A 22,235-nucleotide genomic window follows, 5' to 3' on the forward strand; every position below is an offset into this window, starting at 1 on the left:
ATTTAATAACTGTTTTTAAAGTTAGATGCTTACAACATCCCTGCAAATTATGTAACGTATTTAGCATTTGAAATAGAATATTTTCCTTGAAGCAAAATTATTACATACAGTAGACTGCTTTCTAGTTTAAAATACAATTAGATATAATCTTCTTAAGTTTTAGTAAAACAGGTAACTATAGCAGTGTTTTTTTTATAACTTAATATAACTGATCTAGGAAATTCACACCATATGAATACTTCAGCCTGAAATATTCTCTTGTTTAAATCATCTTGTTTAAATCACCACCACTCTGCTTTCTCTGAGGAAATGTAAATGTTACATCTGAAGGGGCTGCTGTTGTTCTAATTGATTAATTATTATAGATTGTAAAAAAGGCGATACTGGACTGGCACTTTGGTTTGATACATTCCCACAATAAACACTGTCAGAATTTCAATGCTTCCATGGAAATGGCTTTAATAAATCTTTGTTCTTCCTGGCTAACGTTATTAAAATGTACTGAACAAAGGGACAATGTGCTCTGCAAACGGTTTTGTAAGCGGGACACATACTTACCGAAGAATTTTATTGATAGCACATTCCTTTTCTAGAAGATTGCGGGCACATATACTGGAAACTGACTTTCCGAGTTGTGAAAACAAAGCAGGCTATTTAAAGCAGTTTAGAATTCAGAAGAGTCAACATTATGGGTTATTTTTTCCATTTTAAAGTAATCCATCACTTTTACCAGGAAATCTTTTACATCTGAATTTGACATTATAGCTCTGGACCCAAGACAACCATACTGATCTAATTGATATTCACCAGCGAGTCACTCCTCAGAAGAGTGATGTACTAAATCGACCTGCCATTCCAATGAGATGCTGCTCATGAACGCTCCTATGTTAAAAATACCAGTGCCATTTGCATGTCTGTCTTCTCACATAAATACACAATTTTGAATATTTGGACTTTCAACCTGAACTCTATACATCACTTAAGATGAAGAGCTGTTTTGGTATTTAGAATAATTTGGTTGATGAGAACACTGATACAACAGTGGGAGGATATGGACAGCATTCTGCAGCACAGCAGCAGCACAAGCACAATTGTAGAAGCACAGGCTGATCTCCACTGTTCTGACTTATTGAAAAATAGTGCTAATGCTATCATGGCCAGTGTGATTTCAATATGGGGTTTGGCCTTATTACTGAAGGTACCTATAATGTATTGAAACAAATGTATACTATAGTATAGGATTCTGATTATTTGGTTCTTAGTTTAGCCAATTCATTTAAATGGTTAACAGTTTAATCATTCAAGACTTTTTTTTGGTTTTGTTTTGTTTTGTGCTGCACGTAATTGTCTAAAATGTACTGCTGTGGTTGTTTTTATCTAAATCCATTGGTCGAGTTGCATACTGTAATATTGCACACTAGCTAAAAATGATCTTCGTTTACAGAATTTTTTATCTTAATAGAAGTATGATCTCGTTATATATATATATATAGATATATATATATATATATATATAGATCATATATATATATATATAGCTATATATAGTATATATATATGCTGTGCTTGGGACTGCAGATAGTGGACACAGGGTCTTAAGTTGTATTACATTGCCATCAACTGGAGCCAATCCAGACTATGAAAATGTGACCTCAATAGCAAGGTGGTATTTTTACTGAGTTGGCTTTCAAACAAGGTTTTTCTGTACTACCAACCCATATAGGATTTTGTTTTTCTCTTTAAAAGACAAACTGAAGGCTTGTCCTTGAAGACCTCTAGACTGTATCTTTGTCTTTCCAATAATGAATAGATTCCCGGTACCCAGCTGGAGAGTGCTCAGCTTGAATCTGAACTGGAGCAAACTGTGTGCAGTGTTAACACATCCTATTATTATATAACACTGCATACGGGGAAGCATACTGCTGCTGCTCGAACACAGAACTGTCATGTAGATGTTCCTGCAAAAACAAATGGAGAGGACAAAATATTCACAAAAAACTATTCTCTAACCTTCTGATCGATATATTTATCTTCTACGCCAAAGTTTTTAGACTGATCGCAGGAAGAGGACGAGGCAGAAGGGAGTCTTCGTAACAGACAGCTGGTATCTTGATGCTGGCGGTCAATGAACTGCTTCATAAAGCTTTCCCTTAAGAAACAAAAACAGGACACAACATGGAGCATAAGTAAAATAAATATGGAATGGAATGCAACAAAATTTTTAAATAGATTTCATATATATCTAGAACCACTTTTGTGAAGATATGTGTGTGCTAAAGAAAAAACTACTTTCACCACAATTGGATAAGTGATTATCTACATAGATGTAAAATGTGATATATGTGCTGTACATACACCTCCATGATAGCCCTAAGGAATACTACATATCTTATAATGTAAATTGACCACACTACCAGGCTTATTTTAATCCTGATAGATTTCCTTACTGTACATGAAATAATACTAATTTGCTGGAATTTGAATGAATATGAAATAAGGTAATACCCATGTCTGTCCCAGCACTACTGCATACATACACCTCTTAAAGCCTAACAAGTGCACATCAATATTTACCTGATTCTAGGGACTGTAAAATCTGAGGGGAGTTTGGAAATCTTCACCATCTGTGGCCTGTTAGGGAACTTCTCAAAGATGCACAGCCGAAGTGGATTTCACTTTGCATTGGCTTCACTTTGCTTCAGCTGTAAAGAGATGGAAAGATGCGTGTAACATATCTGCCACATGTAAATGTAAGGAGTGTCTTTCCCCATTTAGAAAGTGAAAGGACCTGCATTCCTTATATCCCTTAGCCTCTGTCTAAAGGGTTACTGAGAGTAAAACCTAATAAAAACCAAGGATTTAAGCTTGGGATACTGTACTGCTCATTTCAAAGAGAACAGGTTGAGTAAGCTTACTGGTTTAAAAGGGGGGAAAAATAAGTCTTTCTCCTCTTGGACACCAAATCAATGGCATCCCAAGTTAGTGATGATTTAAAACAATCCTTTGCAAGGATTTCCAGTGTGGAAGTGTCAGAAGAATGACAGTACAACTGGCAAAATAAGAAACAGAACCTTTCATCTGTAAGGGTGGTCAAGGGTTAGCTGGACTGAGATTCCACAGGGTAAGATATAGTAGAAGAGCTTGCAATGCAGCTGCCTGGGCCACTACTGTAGTGTAGATAAATACCCTTCCTTTGATCTCTTATGCTGTCTAACTGACATCTTTCACAGGAATTTAATTCAAATTTCAACAAACAAAAGGTTTTCCATTTTGTAAACATACTTTTACAAAGTATCATTGAGAAACTTCACTCCTCAGTCAATAAATCTTGCTTGATTTAATAGCCCTGAATGTAAAGGTCAAAACCACAGCTGGAAAGTTATCTAAGTCAGTTATCTAAGAACACGAGGATGTTCTTGTGAGCATTATGTTTTTGCACATAAGCCCATACATAAATTACAGAATAAATGTAGCTCAATCCGTGGGTTATTTTATTCTGGTAGCTCAGCAAGGTGCAACAAAACCAGACAGAATGCAGAGAAACATAGCAGGTAGATTTAGATAACAGTCATTATGCGCTGCTGGCATACTGACAGATGCATCTTAGTACAGTCTACTGTGCACTCCCACATTGTGAGCTTCTTAAAATAATTATGCTTCCCAAGGGGCTTGTCTTAACAAGCAAAATGTTATATATTATAGAGTAGCAGACTACTTTAGCTTTACATACTATTTTGTAATAATATATATAATATATATATATATTATATATATATATATATATATATATATATATATATATATATTAATTTACATAATGTAAGTGTACCCATTGTTGTTTGTCCAAAACCTCTACGTAGCTAAATCGACATAAAGTGAGACTGTGCTGCATATCCTCAAGATGGCAGCAGAGCATACCTGTACACAATCTAAAATACCAAAAAAAACAAACAAAAAAAAACACCATCTGTGGAAGCCTGAATAATAAACAATAGTGAATAACAATAATTGTTAAAATAAATAAATAAATAAATAAATGGTTTCAATAACCAGGGGAATGAGCACTGTTTTCATACACCCACTCATAGCCTCACAAAAGCAGTGGGAAATGGCTAACTTAAAAAAAGCATTTTCTTATTATGGCCAAATCATTTTAATATAATTAAACATATAAAACAGCTTATTCAAATGCTGTGCTTGTGTGTTTGGAGTAGGCTTTCTGGAAGAATGAAGATTAATCCTGATGCTTTACTTGAATTTTTATCATTTTTATGAGATACACGCAGCATATCAAATATGTTAGAAAACAAAACGTTGGCTACTGAAACATAAGGACATCCTGCACTCTCTTTTACACTGGAAACTAATATTTTTTTTAAAAAATCTTCAAGTAAAAGTCCACCTCTTGTATAGTCAATCCTGTGAATATCAACTGGAATGAGCACAACACATTTAATATGACAGTTTACATATTTGAGAATTCTATTCCAGTCATCTATATATCTTGCATGTAAACCAGCTTTGAGCTGTGATAGGTTTAGGGTTTTACTCATATTCAAGAATATTACATATTCAGATAAACGTGGTTCTTCTGAAAATCGTTTTTTTCTTCTTCCTGACTATTCCCTGTAAAGTACTGTAGTTGTGGTCCATGTTAATTTTATAAAAAATAAAAACAAACAAACAAACAAACAAAACATAGGTTTGGTTTTGAGCAGGCAATATTGCTACTTTGTGTAAATGTTATAACAGCAAAAAGGGGGGTGCAGGTAGAAGACTTTTTTAAGAATGTGGTGACAAATGGTGCATTTTAGAAGACTTTTCTATGAAATCTGCAGCAAGAAGCATAGGGATTTATTAATTGAAACCCTGAAATACAACAGATGGCTTGTACTAGGGAACATACTTAAGCAAATTGTTTTTTATTGCCTTAGTGTCATACCAAAACTGCACACAAAGCCAGAAAAAACACAGTAATGATTAAACTTTTCTTTTCCCCCCAGAAACAAAAATAGTGCCTATTGGACACTGATCACACAATAGCTATAAATCACACACTAAACAGATGAATCCCCATATCTCCAGAATGTCTGATTCTTGGTTTGTCAAGCAATGTGATGCATTGTGTGCTTGTGTCAAGAGGCCATGTGTCTAATAATACGGAAGTGTCACTCTAAAAAAACACATTAGTTTAGCTGAATTCATAAACAAAATCACTCCTGGCAAAATATTGAATGACCATCACATTTGAATGATCATACATACTACTCGGCCTGGATTCCCTTTCTTCAACACATAGCCTGGTATATCAGACCAAGGAAGTATAACCCAAAATTCACAACCAAAACAAGGTATTAGGTAAATATTAAATATTTCCTATCTGTTATTTTGTAAAATTAAGGCATTGTTAGGGTTCTCATAACCTGCATTTCAGATATAAGCTGGTAAGATAAATAACTGAATATAGTGTAGAGGGTGCAATTGAGTGGTTGTTAATAAAACTGCATGACTATTGTTTTCTGTGGTTTAAGAAAGTCACCCAACCAGACACATGGCTAGCTATATCCGAGAGCATTGGGTAAAAGTAATGGCTTGAAACAAAGTCACAAAAGTGGTAGTGCTCAAAAGAATCAATACACAGGAAGGGATAGATTTAACTTTTTTCACACTGCAAAAGTTTCACAATTGCATATTTAAATTGGTACCAATTCAAATGATTTGTATTGCTGCAAGATATTTCTGTATACAAACATGTTCCTGCATTTTGTTGGGCATTCACAGATTTTCAATGGCATGTTATTTTGGGGGCCCAAAGCTTTCAGAGTTGGATTTTATAGCCAGCGCAGAACATGTCTTAATCCATAGTAGCCCTGTTGGGAGATGCTTGCCAGTCAACAGCCAGCAATAGGATCATCCAGGTGAATATGTTTATATATTTAAAAAAATATATATTATAATGCATTTTAAGAATGTGGAAAGCCTTTACCTAGAATCTGCAATTGATAACACTTTGTTAATGGAAAATAAAACTGTTAATGCTGCAAAACTAGTAACAAGCAAGTTTGCCCAGGTTGTTTTTTAATTGTATCTTAGTATTCCTATAAAATGGCGCAAATTGCACTAAAACTGCTTGATACATCTGACCCACTGTGCTTTCTGATTATAAAAAAAAAGTCTGCAGGCACCAGACCTTGCTAAAACGGTCTACCATAATTTCCTTCTAATTTAGTGACTGATGAGCCATGTTAGTGTTCCACAGGCTGTCAACTTCCAGACCATTTACAGCTACACCTCAACCACCTGACGAAGTATTTGGCATCATAAGACATTGCAAGACACACATAATGTTCTGTCTCGTTGACTGCAGTGCTGTCCTGTTGACATCAGCATCTGTAATCAAATAATATCTTTCAAAAGGCTAATTAATCACAAAATAAAAATAGCACATGTTGGTTAATTAAAAGTTAAGACATAAAAAGTTAGAATGTGGTTTTATGTAATAGTGACATTAAAGTGAATCCTTTTTTCAAAATAAATAAATCAAGTCTGTTGTTGCATTAAAAGCTGGATAAGTACATGGGCAGGGAAATGTATGAAACATAAAAATATATACTATTTTCCTCTTTTTAAAATCTAAATGCTCAAATCAGAGCATTCACATTTTGGCACATCACTATCTCTGAATGAATTTTCAGAGGCTCAAAAAAATACTGTAATAAATCAATCACCTTTTAAAGCATGTATTTGAGTGGTGTTCTTCATTGGAACACAGTGAAACCTGGTAATTACACAACAGGTTTTACCACTTTCATTTCTGAACAGCTGAGATGATGATACACCTTGATTGAGTTGGGAGATATATCTGGTATAATAAAAGTAAATAATGTCAGGTATGACTGACATCTGTTTTATTGCAGTGATTTTCCTTAGCTTGAATATCTCCTGCCTACTTCCCACATGTATTGAGCATCTGTTCATCACTCTCCCTGCTGACATGGGGGGAATCTGCCATGTCACTGCTGTAAGACACTTGACAGCCCGCTGTTTATCCATGCTGCTGGGCTCTGGCTGCTGAAATGCCTACACCCAGTTAAAGCACCCCTATCAAAAAAACTCCAGCACTAATATGAGCTGTTTGATAGCTCCTGCATCAACAGTTCCTACACAAGCTTGAACAATCCTCTGAATAGAGAGCTGCTGGACTCCCCATCATCAACACAGAGTGTGTCATATACTGAAAGCCAGCTTACAGCAATGCAATTTATAGTCAGGACATTTTGCAACAGTAAATGAGGATGGTTTGTGTGCCTGATACTCCATTGAGAATCATTAACTTGACAATCCTTGCTGTACTGTATGTACATCTGGTTTGTTGTTTTAACTACCTGGCTGGAGCTTTGAACACTTATAAGACTAGTCCCAATACTTGTTTGAGGGCAGTGTATAGGACATGTACACCAGTACCAAATGTCTATAAATAGCATTTTTAGTCCTTTAAATGTGCATTATAAGGTCTGTATAGGTCAAATACATAATCAGAAGAAAAATGCACACCATATTTAAACTGAACTAAATTTCCTATCAGTTATTATGGCACTATATCCTAGTGGAGATACAGCACTGAGTAATAAAGAGGCACTTTCAGTAAAAGACTCATCACACACTGCACAGCACTGACCCTTATGTTAATGACCTGGATTATCACTTGTTTGTTTGGTTACAATATATTTGGTAACCTCTAAGTGTTTATTCACAGCCTCCTCTGCCCACACTTCTGTAAAGCAAATAACACTGCCCGATGCGATCGATAGCTTTGTGATGCGATTTTACAGGATCGTCCCATCGATGTCAGTCGGCCCGCAAAGTTTAAACATGTTTATTATTTTGCGATGCGATTCCCTCACATCGGTTAGTGTATTACATCCCCACTCGCAAGTCTCAAAGTCAGCAACCAATAAGCTTATAGGACTGTACTGTTTATTTAGTCGTAGTAATGAGCAAACTGAAGCAGGTAAGTTTGGTTGAAGTATTGAAAAAGAGAGCAAATCTTTCTTCTGATGACCCAAAATGTGAGAGGGAAAAAATCAGTAAAATCACTGAACTGTCTGTTTCTGGCACTCATGGTGGTGGAGTTTTAATCACTGAAAATACATTTGCAGCATTGAATGTTAGTACTGCATTATTTGAATTCTGATGCTCTTCCAGGTTTGAGCACCCTAAGTGCACATTTATACAAGTTTCATTTGTATTTTAATTTTATCAGTTCCTTATATTAAAATGAATAATACATTTCCTAACTATTAACACATAATTGCCAAGTTGTGTTATTTATTATTATTATTATTATTATTATTATTATTATTATTATTATTATTATTATTATTGATGTTTTATTTTTTTTTAACTGCTTGTTTTGTCACAAAGTGCAAGATAAAAATAAAAAAGTGTATGTTTATACGCCATGCTCAGGGGTGAGGAACGATTATATTAGTTGTAGTGATTATGAGAGTAATGAATAGAAATTGAGCCAGCATAACAGATTTGTAACCTTGTTTTTAACCTAGTTTAAGTCTGTACAGTATTCTGTCGCATATCCGACTGTGGTGGGGCCAGAGTCAGGGTGGATATGTAAAAAGGTGGAATTCTGTTTTAGATACCATTACACACAGCTGTAACAATTGTTATATTCACACAATTATTGTTTTGAGATTCAGCTTTTATTAGGGAGCTCCCCCATTGAGAAACGACAATCACATCGGGCAGTGTGTTCCAGACTTTAAAGTGCTGCCAATAAGATGGGAGTTTTCAATGCTCAGAATTGAAATCTCCCAGACAGTTGGCTTGCACTAGTTAGCCTTGCTTCCAAATTCAGGCCTCTCACAATGAGCCAGCAGCTGTGTGTGTGCTGCTTATAAACAGCAGGCTTCCCAACATGTGACCATTTATAAATTGGATCAGAACCACTCAGTGTCGAATATTCTGCTTGTCTAATATAATTAACCTTGACCCTAAAAAACAGTGTCAAAGAGATCTGATAATACAGCCTTGCTTGAGAGAATTCACTTTATCACAGCTCCAATTGTATTTTGAAAGCACAGACACATGGCCATTTTCTATACAGCACCAATGTGTTTGCCTCAAGAGTAATGTGATAGTCGACTCCAAACAGCACACAGACAATGGCCCTCCAATGATTTATTTCTATTTGACTTGGTCACTGAAAGATAAACATATTCTATAACATTTTCTATTTCCTTTATGCTTGTGGGAAGATATATCATAAGTTGCACGCCTGTAGGCATTCATCAGTCTAGTCTATTGAATAAGCGAATGCTCTCCAATTCCAGAACATAATTGATAAACAAAATGTAAATGCTTGTTTCAAAAGCTAGTAGTTTTCTAGATAAATCTACACAGCTTTTGACTTTTTTTTAGGTTAACATACTTTCAGTATGATTTACTTTTTAGTTATGTTATTACCAAAGTATACAGCATATTATAGAAGGAAAACACAAACTGCATTTATTCTGAAGCAGGTAGAGAATTAGTTTAACAAGGTAAGATAACACTGTATCAGTAGAGACTCTCTAGTGTGTCCTACAGTTACATTTAGGAAAATTCACATTTTGAGCTCAACATTTAGTTGTCTACACACCGCCCCCACAACATACACTGCTGTATCAAAACGGCCAGTCTGTAGTTCATTACATTTTCAATCAAGTGTGCTATTCATTTGTTCTACATTCACAACATCCATTCAGTCTCAAACTTGAATGGCTTCTAATTGCTCATACTACACAATATCTGTTTGAACTTCATTGCTATAATTAATGTTAGCCCTGGTTTTTAACACAAAAATCTGTTTAGTGCCACTTCCGCTCTGAGTTAGATTTTTGGCTCTGTGATATGCTGCTGTCACTAAAGATGTTTGTCTTTCTGCACTGTACTGTGTTGTTTCATCGCAGGATAACAGCATTTGGAATCCCAAAAAAAAACAAATGACGGAGAGATTTCACTGATCATATAATATGCTTTCACCTTCTCCCCTTCGGGCAGTCAGTAGAATAGATGGCTTTTCACCAAATAATTGACTTGTCTATAGGGGTCAGCCCATGCCAAAATTAGAAACTTGCCTCAGAATAATTATGGGAGGCCTAGGAGTTTGGGGCAAGGGAATGCAAAAAACATGCCAAACTGTTTGTTTTATTATTTGTTAAATGTGCACAATTCACAAAAAACAAACAATATGGCCCCTGGTTGCTCAAAATAAGATACCTCAGCTAATTAGATTTTTTTTTTTTTTTCCTTTAACCAAACTTTTTTTCTTTCTTAGTCTTGTTTAGGACTTGTATTGTAATTTACAAAACCCTCCAGTATTCCTAGAATGCATAATCAATCTAGAGAAGGGATACAGACAATCACTGCAGTGAGATCTGACAGTAACTAACAGAAAATTATGCTACCAGTATTATGTGTAACAATTATAATCTGCATATGACTTAATTAAGGCAACTCGTAAGAAACATTGTAAATGACAAGGTTTCCAATATTAATCTTAGGGGGCAGGTTTTAAAAAGATATTTTACTCTGACCATTTGGGTCTATCCCATTGATCTGTTCAGATGAATGATATATAAACCCTTTGTATAACAATATGTCTTGAGTGTATTTATGTTTGTAAAGGGATGTTCTATTTCTGTCATGTAAATGACAGTATTGCCACTGTTCTGATCAATTTAGTTCTGTCCAGAGAGGAAAAATAAAGACGACTATCTACCAGTTCACCACTGTAATCCTCCAAGGACAAAATATTAAGGTATTCTACAAATGCAGTGTTGACAGACTGAAATTAATGCAACCTGTTCTACAGTAATTAGAGCATTTGATTAAGTAATCAAGGAGTTTTTTTTTTTTTTTTTTTTTTTAATATAGGTACAATTAAAAACCAACCTAGGTAAAATTAAAACAGGGTGTTCCTTTCCTGCATGTATATTTGAGTAAGGTACAGTACATGCGGTGCGGTGCATTACACGATGAATGCACACCTGTCACGTGTGGATATCTGCTACTGACCCTGGCTGGGTGAAAATCCTGACCTATCGCACTCTGTACTATATTTTATTTTTAAAATGTATAAACAGTATAGCTATTTTAACGAGGTCATACTTCATCAGGTACAGAGAAATTTCAGAAGGCTGTGTCACATCAATATCAGGATCTAGTATATACTATAATTATTATTGACATGTACTATGAAAGTCGCAAACTGCCCAATAATATGACAATGCGGCTTCATCTCTGGTCCTCAAGGGCTGCATGTAGCTGATGGCCTCCAGTCCATTCTCTGTCACAAATGAACAACATTACTTCTTGAACTATTTAAGAAAAGTAATTGTAATTATCTACACAGCAATGGAACAGTTAACTGTGTCAAGAAACAACAGATACACCAATTAAAACTTTAAAGACTGCATCCCTGCCACCTGGGTAGAGAAATATGCCCTATCAGCGTTAAAATAAAACAGCTTAGGTAATCAAGAAAGGCATACACAACGAGCTTTTAAAGGATTGTTATTGCAACTTAGGTGCAAACATGCCTAACAATGTATTTCTTTTGTTTAATTCCCTTTATATCCACTCATGATCAAGGCCAATGTAAAAACTGGATGGGTGCCAATCATCTGTAACATCCTGTCTAGTTATAGATAGTTTACATCAGTATTCTTAGCACCTGTAAAATGGTCAATTCTTTATCAGTAGAACAATATCATCTCGTCCAGGGATCTGTGCTGAGGAAATTACTGCGCAGTGTTCGAAAATAATAATAATAATAATAATAATAATAATAATAATAATAATAATAATAATAATAAAATAAAATACCACTACCATCTAAAGAAAAAACTTGCAATTGAGTATACTATGCCTAATCAAAAGTTACTACACTTGTAGGTCTTAGAATTAACAACAACGATTGAACTTTAACCCACAGTGTTGTATTTTATCATACACTTTCAATAGTACTGCATTTGATTAAGACAACATAACATTTGAGAAACAGAAATAGAAAACTGTCCCTATTTACAATTGCATGTAATCTAAGCGCTACAGTCTGTTGATGTTTCTTTGACAGTAATTGTTGGGTGACTCACCGTTCAACAAAGGGCACTAATATAGGTTGCTATTTGGGGAAAAAGGTTAATGGAGGTTAAACTAGCTAATTAATGATGTTGACAAAAGCAATACATACAAGTGATTATTTGGTATTTGTGTGCAAAACGAAACTGGATACACCTAATGGTCTCACTCTTTTTGAACACATACAATCCAAATATAAACATGATATCATTTTAAAAGCATTATCAATATTTTAGAATAAGCTTTTGTGAAGGACACATAGCTGTCTTACGAAGCAGCACAAATCCCACCACATAACTGCTCCTGCTGCTTAAAAAAATAAATAAATCAGAGATGGCTATGACCCTCCTAATCTTCTTACAGCTCATTCCTTAATAGGGAAGAACACACAATGTCACCTAATTAAAAAACAAACAAAAAAAAACAAATTCTATTCTATCTCCAGATAAAGAAGCAAATAATTCTAAATGATAACAGAGCCACAATGAGACTGGATGCATTGATGCCATCTAATTTACCTCTAGGGGAAACCCTGTCTCCTTGACACAAAGGATCAGCAAACTCAAAATCCTATTTAGAAAAAAAAAACTCCGACATAAAGCTGAAACTATTACAGCTTTAAATTGCAAAACTCAAAGAACTGATTACCAACACATGCCTTTTATCAAATGATAAACAAAGCTGGCTTTGACCTCTGTAAAATCCATTAAGCATTTAGTGTTCAAATGTACAATCAGCAAGAGCTATCACACACAATTTAATCATTTGTCATTTTCATTTTCTATATTTTTTCCTACATGTCATCTGCTTCTCAGACAGTCCAGAATTTAATTAACGCTAATACTATATATGGTCATTAAAAATGCTGAATTGAAATTAAAGCTTATAAACCAAATACTGTTCAAACCCAACCTTATGAGCAAGTCCCATACTGAGTACACACTACCGTATAAAGTTTACTCACATAGTTTTACAGATCGAATGTGAAACTGTAAAATTATTTTTGAATAACAAAGCCAAGGTAACAGCATGCGACAGAAGACACAACCCAGAATGGAAAGTTTTTTTTTGCAGTGTCACCATAGTATCACAACCATACCATATTTTCTTGATTTTGGAATAGCTTAGAGCACGGTAAGTATGTTCAAGTACATACGTGCAGACAAGCCTAACTAAAAAGAAATGTAAATGTTCAGTTTAATAGCCCCTAAAACCACAACGAATCAACATTCTAAAGATGTGTGCGATATGAGTGCATTTCCATGAATTTATCATGAAGATTCCATTGGAAATGTCATTTGCAAGATACGGCGAGATATATACAAATGATGTCAGTTACAGCTTTTGAAGAGTTAAAGTTCACAATAACTACAGTGGTTTGCAGAAGTATTCATTCCCCTGCAAAGTTTTCACATTTTGTTGGCACCTGAGCGTACTCCAAGACACTTTCAAATTAGACTTTACATGTAGAATCTACACAAACTACTCCATATTGATAAAGTTAAAAAAAATGCATATAGAATATAAATAAGTACGATTTACAGAGAAGAACAGATTAATCTCAGTTGCATAACTATTCAACCCCTTTACTGGGTTAGCAACCCCTTTGCTGCAGCCCTAAATCAGCTCAGATGCAAATGATTTGTTTGAAAGTTCACAAAATTAGTGAAATGGTTTCAGCCTGTGTGTACTCAAAGTGGTTTAACTTGTAGATAATTTCCCTCAGGTATATAAAGCCTTTCAAGCTGCAACTCACACAGTGAATCAACAAAGCAACCATGAAGACCAAGGAGCTTTCGAAACAAAATCAAGGATAAAGTGGTAGAGAGGCAAAGAGCAGGAAAATTTCAAAGATGCTGACTATCCCTCTCAGCACAGTGAAGTCCATCATTAATAAGTGTAAGATGCATCATACCAACCAGACACCCTCCCAAACTGAGCAACCGGACAAGCAGGAAACAGGTTCAGGATGTCACTCTGAAGCCAACAATAAGTCCCTACACAAAGATGGGTGGCAAGAAAGAAGCCATTACTCAAAAAGCCTCACCTTAAGGCATGTATGGAGTTTGCGAAAAAGCATGTAGATGATATTGCAGACATGTGGAAAAAGGTTTTGTGGTCAGATGAGACAAAATTTGAACTTTTTGGTCTAAGTTCCAAGCGTTACATCTGGCACAAGCCCAACACTGCACATCACCCAGTCAACACCATCCCAACTGTCAAGCATGGTGGTGGCAGCTTTATGTTATGGGGATGCTTCTCTTCAGCAGGGACTGGGAAGCATGTTAGGATAGAGGGGAGAATGGATGGTGCAAAGCACAGACGAATCCTTGAGGAAAACCTGTTGGAGTCAGCCAAGACTCTGAAACTAGGGAGGAAATTCTCATTTCAGCAGGACAATGACCCGAAGCACAAAGCCAAAGCCACCCTGGAGTGGTTGAACTAGAAGGGAATTAATGTTCTTGAGTGGCTCAGTCAAATTTCCAATCGGAAATTTATGGTGAGACTTGAAGATTGCAGTCCATTGACGATCCCCAACAAACTTATCAGAACAGGAGCAATTTTCCTGTGAAGAATGGGCAAAAATGTCACCATCCTACTGTACAAAGCTAGTAGAGACCTATCCAAAAAGACTCATAGCAGTACTTGCTATAAAAGGTGTTTCTACCACATACTGACTTAAGGGGCTGAATACTTATGCAAACAATACATTTTATTTGCAAGTTTTGCTGACATTTAACCTCCTCCACATATTACAGTTTTCAGTTTAACCACTGCAGCTTTGAATAAAAAAAGTTTATTTGGAAAACTGTATACACATTACTATTTGAATATTCAGAAAAGCAGGTATCGCCTACCTGTTTAAGCTTTTTCAGGTCTTCATCAAGCTTCAGGTTATCGAGAATCACGGCAACAAACAAGCTTAGCAAAATCTGGGAAAAAAAATTAATGGGAACATAGGTCATAAAATGTTATTTCACGAAATGCAGTACAGTGTATAGTAAGTCAGTCTGCATATCTTCTTCAGTTGAATAAGGTAGTTGGATCCCGTTTCAAGAATGCCCTTTAGTGAGTTGAGTTAGACATTCATGAATATTGTCATGCATTTCAAGTTTCTTCCGACTGAACTATTTCAAGATAACCCATGCAACTAGATAGCTAGTTTCCCTTTAGTCATTTATTTGCTCTGCATAAAAATAAAATCTCTATGGACCTTCCAGTCATTAGCTAGGTATAATTGATATCCCCAGAAAAAGCCCTTTAGGTACAGTACATAATTGGCTGTTTATTAGGTTTCTTAAGCCTATTCTCCTTTTTTTTACCAATAACATTAATATGCCAAATGAAATCCTGCACAGCCAAATTAAACTATTCAGCTCAATAACATGGAGTTCTGTATTATCTAAATTGTGGTGTATATCTGACCTCTTTGTTCAGTATTATTAGTTGACTACTACAGAGTTAAATAAAGGTGTATTTATATCCACAGGATACATACATTGCTTAGTTTACTGGCTTTGCATCAAGTAGAATCAATGGGGCTGAATGGATACTTGAAGCAAATCACAGAATTAAGCAATTGGTGTATATGATAAAATGATAAAGTAATGCATCCATAATCGTTTAATTTATTTTTTAGTAAAATGTTTCCACCCAGTCTGAATTCTGAAATAAATAAATAAATACATAAATAAATAAATACATAATAATAATAATAATAATAATAAGAAGAAGAAGAAGAAGAAGAAGAAGAAGAAGAAGAAGAAATTTGTATTACCAATTCCTTTTTTATACCATTGTGTCTGTACATATTTTCCTACAATGGGGGGTTTACTTACAGTGTGACTTTAGGATATTACCTGCAGTGTCCTTGGTTATCAATGTGTGCTTTGTTTCACCGCTGCACACACTACATATTGTATATGCAGTGGTGTTCATTAATTTTATGGCCAATCCTTTACAGCACTAATAAAACAAGTCTGCCTGTTTATATAAAACTAGGCAATAATGAAACCTACATTTTAGGCAGTTTTAGAATCATTGTAGCACTTTATTATTTTTAATATCTATATATCTCACTGAGTTTTGTTTTCCTCTCAGTGCAGACGCACTGTTTGAGTAGACAAACGGGAGGAATAAATATAATTTTCCTTCGGTATTTTTTTCTGTTTTGGTATCTTCCAGTTAACTTAATTGTTATTCATCCAAATCGGCATGTCTGCTTACCACTTATGGTTTTTTTTGCAGGTAATTGGTCACTCAGTTTCACATTTACAGCTGTATTTCTACAACTGTAAGCAAGATGACTACCAATACTTCAAAATCTGCGCAGCGCAGTGATTTAGAATATGTGACAAGGCTCCATCTGTCCGTTTCCACCCAATATATGGACAGCTGGAACCTTTCTCGACCAATCACATTGCTTGTTTTATGTTCCATTGCCAGCCCTGGATTATAAATACTGTATGTCACAAAAGTCACATAAGAGCCTTATAGCATGTCAAGTTCAAGGTCACATTTTGCCTGCATTATTTATTTAATGTAACAATTAGGAGGTATTTTAGTGACCAAAAACAAAGCATACCCACAACATGGCAGCCCTATTATGCCACAGAAAAGAGTACAACTGAAACACAGAATCAGTGGATAATGAATAATTTCATCCTCAGTCAAACAGAAATGGTCTATATGATAATGATTAGTACTCCCTTGCTGCCTAGTTGCAGGGACCAAAAGCATTTATTGGTACATAGTATGGTATTTTTTTTTAAATACTGTAGTTGAAAAAAAGATATATATTAAAGAGGCATACTGTACAGTAAAGGATACTACTTAGACATTCATAATGTACTGTAGTTATTTCACATGAGGATGGCTAAATAGGCAAGTGGGCTGAGACTCATGGTTGAGACAAGCTAAGCACTCCATGTATGTTCATGGAGCATTCTGTTTAAATAACAAGTACAATATAATAAATGTATCTGAATTCAGGAAATACTATCAAGCTCCATGTCTGCTTAATAGCACAGCGTCATTTGAAACAGGACGATTCGCCTAGTTACTCGAACTGGACTTGAATAAATGCAAGATAAATTTGAAAAAAAAAATGAGCCAGTAAAAAGTTCACTCTAGCGTTGAATATGAACAGGTTATTAAAATGCTAGCTCTTTCAAGACTTGTTGTATGCATATTCATAACACATAAATGGCATTTAAATATATGCTTATGCAATGCAAGCTTCTATTTGGTTAGTGTTATACCTAACCTGTGTTTTATCTCTTCTGCAAATTCCATGCATAGTAATACACACTATTTCCGTATTATTTTAAATGAAAACTCCCTTTCACTGTGATCTTGCAATACTTCAGTATATACAATGAAATGCTACTTGAAGCACAAAAGCTTTCTTTAACTCCTAAATGTTTAATTTATTCTTTACTGTGAATAAAGAAACTCTGTGGTATACATTTTCCATGTGTTCATTTAAAGTGCCATACACCAGTAAAGAGCATCCGATTTCTAATTAACAATCTATGCCTTGGGGTTTAAAGCTCTTTTCTTAAATTAAATATGCAGAATATAAAGCAACTGCAGAAAGTCACTCAAGATGATGGGGACCTGACCCCTTCTGTGTGTGCTGCTTAATGTGTAGGCGTTTCTAGACTGCAGATTACCATCACTCGGGCTCTCAATATTTAGAAGCAATATACAGTAGCTTATCAAGGGCTTAATTCATTATCACATGGGCACAGGGACCAGGTAAAAGTTATCATGACTAATGAAAAGCACATACCAAGGTGGCGAAAAGATGATATAATATAAAGTAAATGGCAACCACTGGTACCCACATATGTCCAACTGCAACAAGTGTTTGGTCCATGACATCAACCCATCCCTCCTGGTTGAGGATCTGGAACATTGACATGAAGGCCTGCAGAAAGAACAAAATCAAAAAAGTTTAGAATAAAAAAAACATGCCACTTCATTGTACAGTAAAAAAAAAAAAGTGTCTCTTAAAATGCATTGAAAATAACTTATTTTACTAGAAAAGGTACCTAGGGGATTCAAAAGCAACTTGTTTCTTCTTTTTCATATTCAATATTTTTTCAATATCTATTGCAAATGTAACAACAACTAATGGTCAAGTTCATTTACAATATGTTTTTAAATGTTTTTGGAGTCTAAAAAGTACATTTCTGTCTAAATGTCAACTATGTGTCAACTATTATTTAATTTGTGTTCAAGTTCCATGGCCACTGTCGAGGAAGTATAATCATTTGCTACCCTTGCAACAACATGGTTTTAAAGTTTACATCCTGTAATTTATCCTGCTATGGGGTTGAAAAGCAAATATATGGGTGACAGCTGGGAGCTGTTGAAAAAAAAGGACCTACAATTTTATGCAAATGTGTAGTCATTATATTTTGATAAGCACAGAATTAGAATAGACAAATTTTCTGCTAATTTATATTAGCTTGTTAATGCCTTAATTTCATTCTAGCGGTATACCTCTGAACATAAAATGATACAGTTTTATTCAATAAATCACAGTAACAGGAAACAAGGATATTTAGCAAAAAAAGAGGCCGCCTCGCACAAAAAAGTTACCATTAAAGAATCAGACACTTATTTTTATTCTATAACAAATGCATTACATGAAACCTGAAGTGTAAAGTTCAACTTCAAAAAAACACGACTCTAATATAAGAAAGACATGAACAGCATTTGCACAGCCAATAAATCTGTGAACAAATACTCTAACTGGAATGGATAGTCCTGTAGCAGGTCTATGCTGTATATCAAGGAAAGGGATAAACATCATTATATTCAGTGGTTTTCAAGCCATCCTAACAGCCATGCAAATGAGCTGATTCAGTTTCACAGGAGGGCTTTTTTTCCAAGCACCAATGCAATAATCTCAAAGAATATCTTGTGGAAATGAGATTTTGTTAATGATCATTCCATGAGCTTCTACAATTAAGGAACCTGCCACTGTGTTCAACATCTGCTGACTGAAATAAACAAGATGCCCCTGGTGGTTGTTTTAAAGTACAATCCAGCATGTTTTGGTATCATCAATAATCACTGAACATTACTTGGACTGCTGTTTTTCCTGTTGCATACAGATGAGATGAGTTAAACAGGTCTAGCGTCAACATCGTTCTTAACAAACCTTTGCTAATGAAATTGCAATACAACCAAGATGTTGAGACTTGTCATTTTCACAGCTGGTAATGATAATATTCCTGCTATACTGAGTCACTTTGCATGCTTAAGGGTTTAGGATTCAATATTTCTCTATAACCCTCAGTTTATTGCATACATTCATTTTTTTTCCCCAGAAATTCAGTTAGGGCCCCAAGATAAAGAGTTATATTAATACATTAGCTTATATATTAACTGAATTGGGCCCTGTGTTTAATTTGTTCTTACCCTGGGAAATGTAGTGAATCTGTCCAGTTCTTCCATAAAACAGAACATCTGCAAACTGATAGCTGACATTACAATAAGAAGAATGGCAGTGAACCCAAATAAACTGCCAAGTTTCTTCCCTGGTCCCAAAATTTTGTACACAAAAGTTGTACTTCCACTGCTGGTGAAATCTTGATCAGACAAACTACTCTGAGCACCTGTCAAAGACGAGAATACTGTGAAAATACCAATCAGCAATTTCTGTGAATCTATTTTTAAACATTTAATGAAACTAAACTGATTCACACACACACACACTATATATATATATATATATATATATATATATATATATATATATATATATATATCATTATATATCCATATATTACTAGCCAAAATTAGAAGATTTGGTCTTTTAATTTTTTTAAAATTTTTTATCAAATTTTAAGAAAAAAACAAGTAATAATAACAATAATAATAATAATACATTTTAGAACCCTTTGTCCTGTGTATTGATACCAGCCAGCTGATTTTAAAAATATGTCTCTACACCTGAGTAGACAAACAATAAATAACTTGATCAAAGATACAGAATTGTTATCAACCTCTGGCTAGATGAAAGCCAGTGTCCAGCTTTGCCTTTGATTGCCGGTGTATGTGTATATGTGTGTTCAAGCCTTGTCATAGAGAATACGATCAGAAATGTACTAAAGAATTGAATTACTTTACATAGAAATTGTAACTCTTTTGTTTTTAAATGAATGCAATTAAAAAGTGTATGTACAGGAATTGTGTATGCTTCATTTGTTGTACATTTACTGATTTAATACAGCAAGTATATACAATGAAGCAGTACATTTACGTAAATGTATAATTACCCCACAGGTGGCCCTTTATACCAGTTATAAGATGATATGCCATTTTGCACCATAATGCCATTCCATTAGAATTTGCATTCTTGTAAGGCAGAATACAAACAGCACAGCTTGTGCTGTCACTGTATTCTTCACATAAGTAAGAATAAAGTAGATTTAAACAGGTTCTTTAGAACTTCCCCTTTGAGGTGCACATTTTAAAGGGTTATTTTACAAAAATATTGAATAAAAAAAATACTGAATAAAAAAATTATTTCTTTTTTTTTTCTTTGTGGTATGTGTACAGTAAATACTGTGATTAAACCATAAACAAGACAGATCATTTGCACACATTATTTCTGTAGAAACAGTTCCAGTGCATCGCTCTAATCTGTTAGCACACCACAATAGCCCAATGACTCAGTGGAAGCCACTCACTGGAAGTATGTTATTAACCTGCAACACTGAATACAAATATGTTGCTGTGATGAACAACGACTGAGCCTTGGGTTACAACAACAGACATGCAACAAATAATTTGGGGATGTTAATTGCAAACCATTCTTTTTCAAAGGACTTCTGTTTTGCAGTTCCAATTACAATGAAAAGTGGCAGGTACATTATATAAACAGGTGTAGCAACATGTGGGGACATATAATGCTATATATTTTTGGGAATCCCACTACTTACTCTTTAAGTCTTTTTATAAGTCAACAATCCGATAATTGTTATACATATATATATATATATATATAAATATATATATATATATTTATATGATCACCGTATATATATATCATACCGGCAGGAAACCTTTGCGGCCACTATATCAGACCAGAAGGAGTTGTTGAACACAAGAACGGCTACGGTGCAATGGTGCGTGCGCCGTTTTATTTAAATAAAAATAATTAATTAAATATTTAAACAAAAATAATACTGTGCTCACAGAGCAAAATAAATATTCAAACAAGAACAAATCACAAACACAAAATAAATTACACACACAGGTCAGGCTGGGCAGATTGCTGTCACTGATCCTGATTTTAGATTTTAGATTTTCTCTCCTCGCTCGCTCTCATTCCGCCTCTGAACACCACACCCGGTACTGAGAGAGCTGCCGGTATTTATGCAGGTGACCATCTCCCGACTAGCAACAAATCACTTAATTAATTCGGGAGATGGCCACCTTCTGCAGGAGGTTTTAAATCAAAACAGACAGAAACAATAACACCCATTTTCCAAAATAAAACACACACCATTCACAAATAACACAGGGGCAGAGGGGGAGACCCCGTTCTAAAAATAAACAAACAAAATACATAAACAGCAGGGCTTTCCTACCGCCCTGCTACATATATATATATATATATATATATATATATATATATATATATATATATATATATATATATATGTGTGTGTGTGTGTGTGTGTGTGTGTGTGTGTATATATATATATATATATATATATATATATATATATATATATATATATATATATATATATATAACCAGCCAGCTGATGTATAGGTATACTAATTAATTGTTTCATTAATTAGTATACCTTATAGGTCCACTATTCCTATAAGGTATACTAATTAATGAAACAATCCTTATTTCAAGGACAAAGAAAAGGGTAATAAATGAACTTGTTACACAATCTAATTCAAGTTTAAGTTTTGGTTGAGAAAATTCTTAGTAAAATATTTGCAATTTTCTATTTATTGCATTTAATTAAACCCACTGCACCAAGTGAATGTGTCTTTCTCCCAGGAAAACAAGGCTAATTATTCTGAGGCAGTCCATCATGATTGATCAGTATTCAGCC

At 34.7% G+C, this 22,235-nt stretch overlaps 1 pseudogene; it reads right to left on the minus strand.

Moving 5' to 3' along the window:
• Positions 1-22,235, minus strand: part of LOC121321078 — a 113,742-nt pseudogene that overhangs the window by 26,672 nt on the left and 64,835 nt on the right.

The sequence above is a fragment of the Polyodon spathula genome, chromosome 9 (genome assembly GCF_017654505.1).
Source record: "Polyodon spathula isolate WHYD16114869_AA chromosome 9, ASM1765450v1, whole genome shotgun sequence".
Lineage (NCBI taxonomy): Eukaryota > Metazoa > Chordata > Actinopteri > Acipenseriformes > Polyodontidae > Polyodon > Polyodon spathula.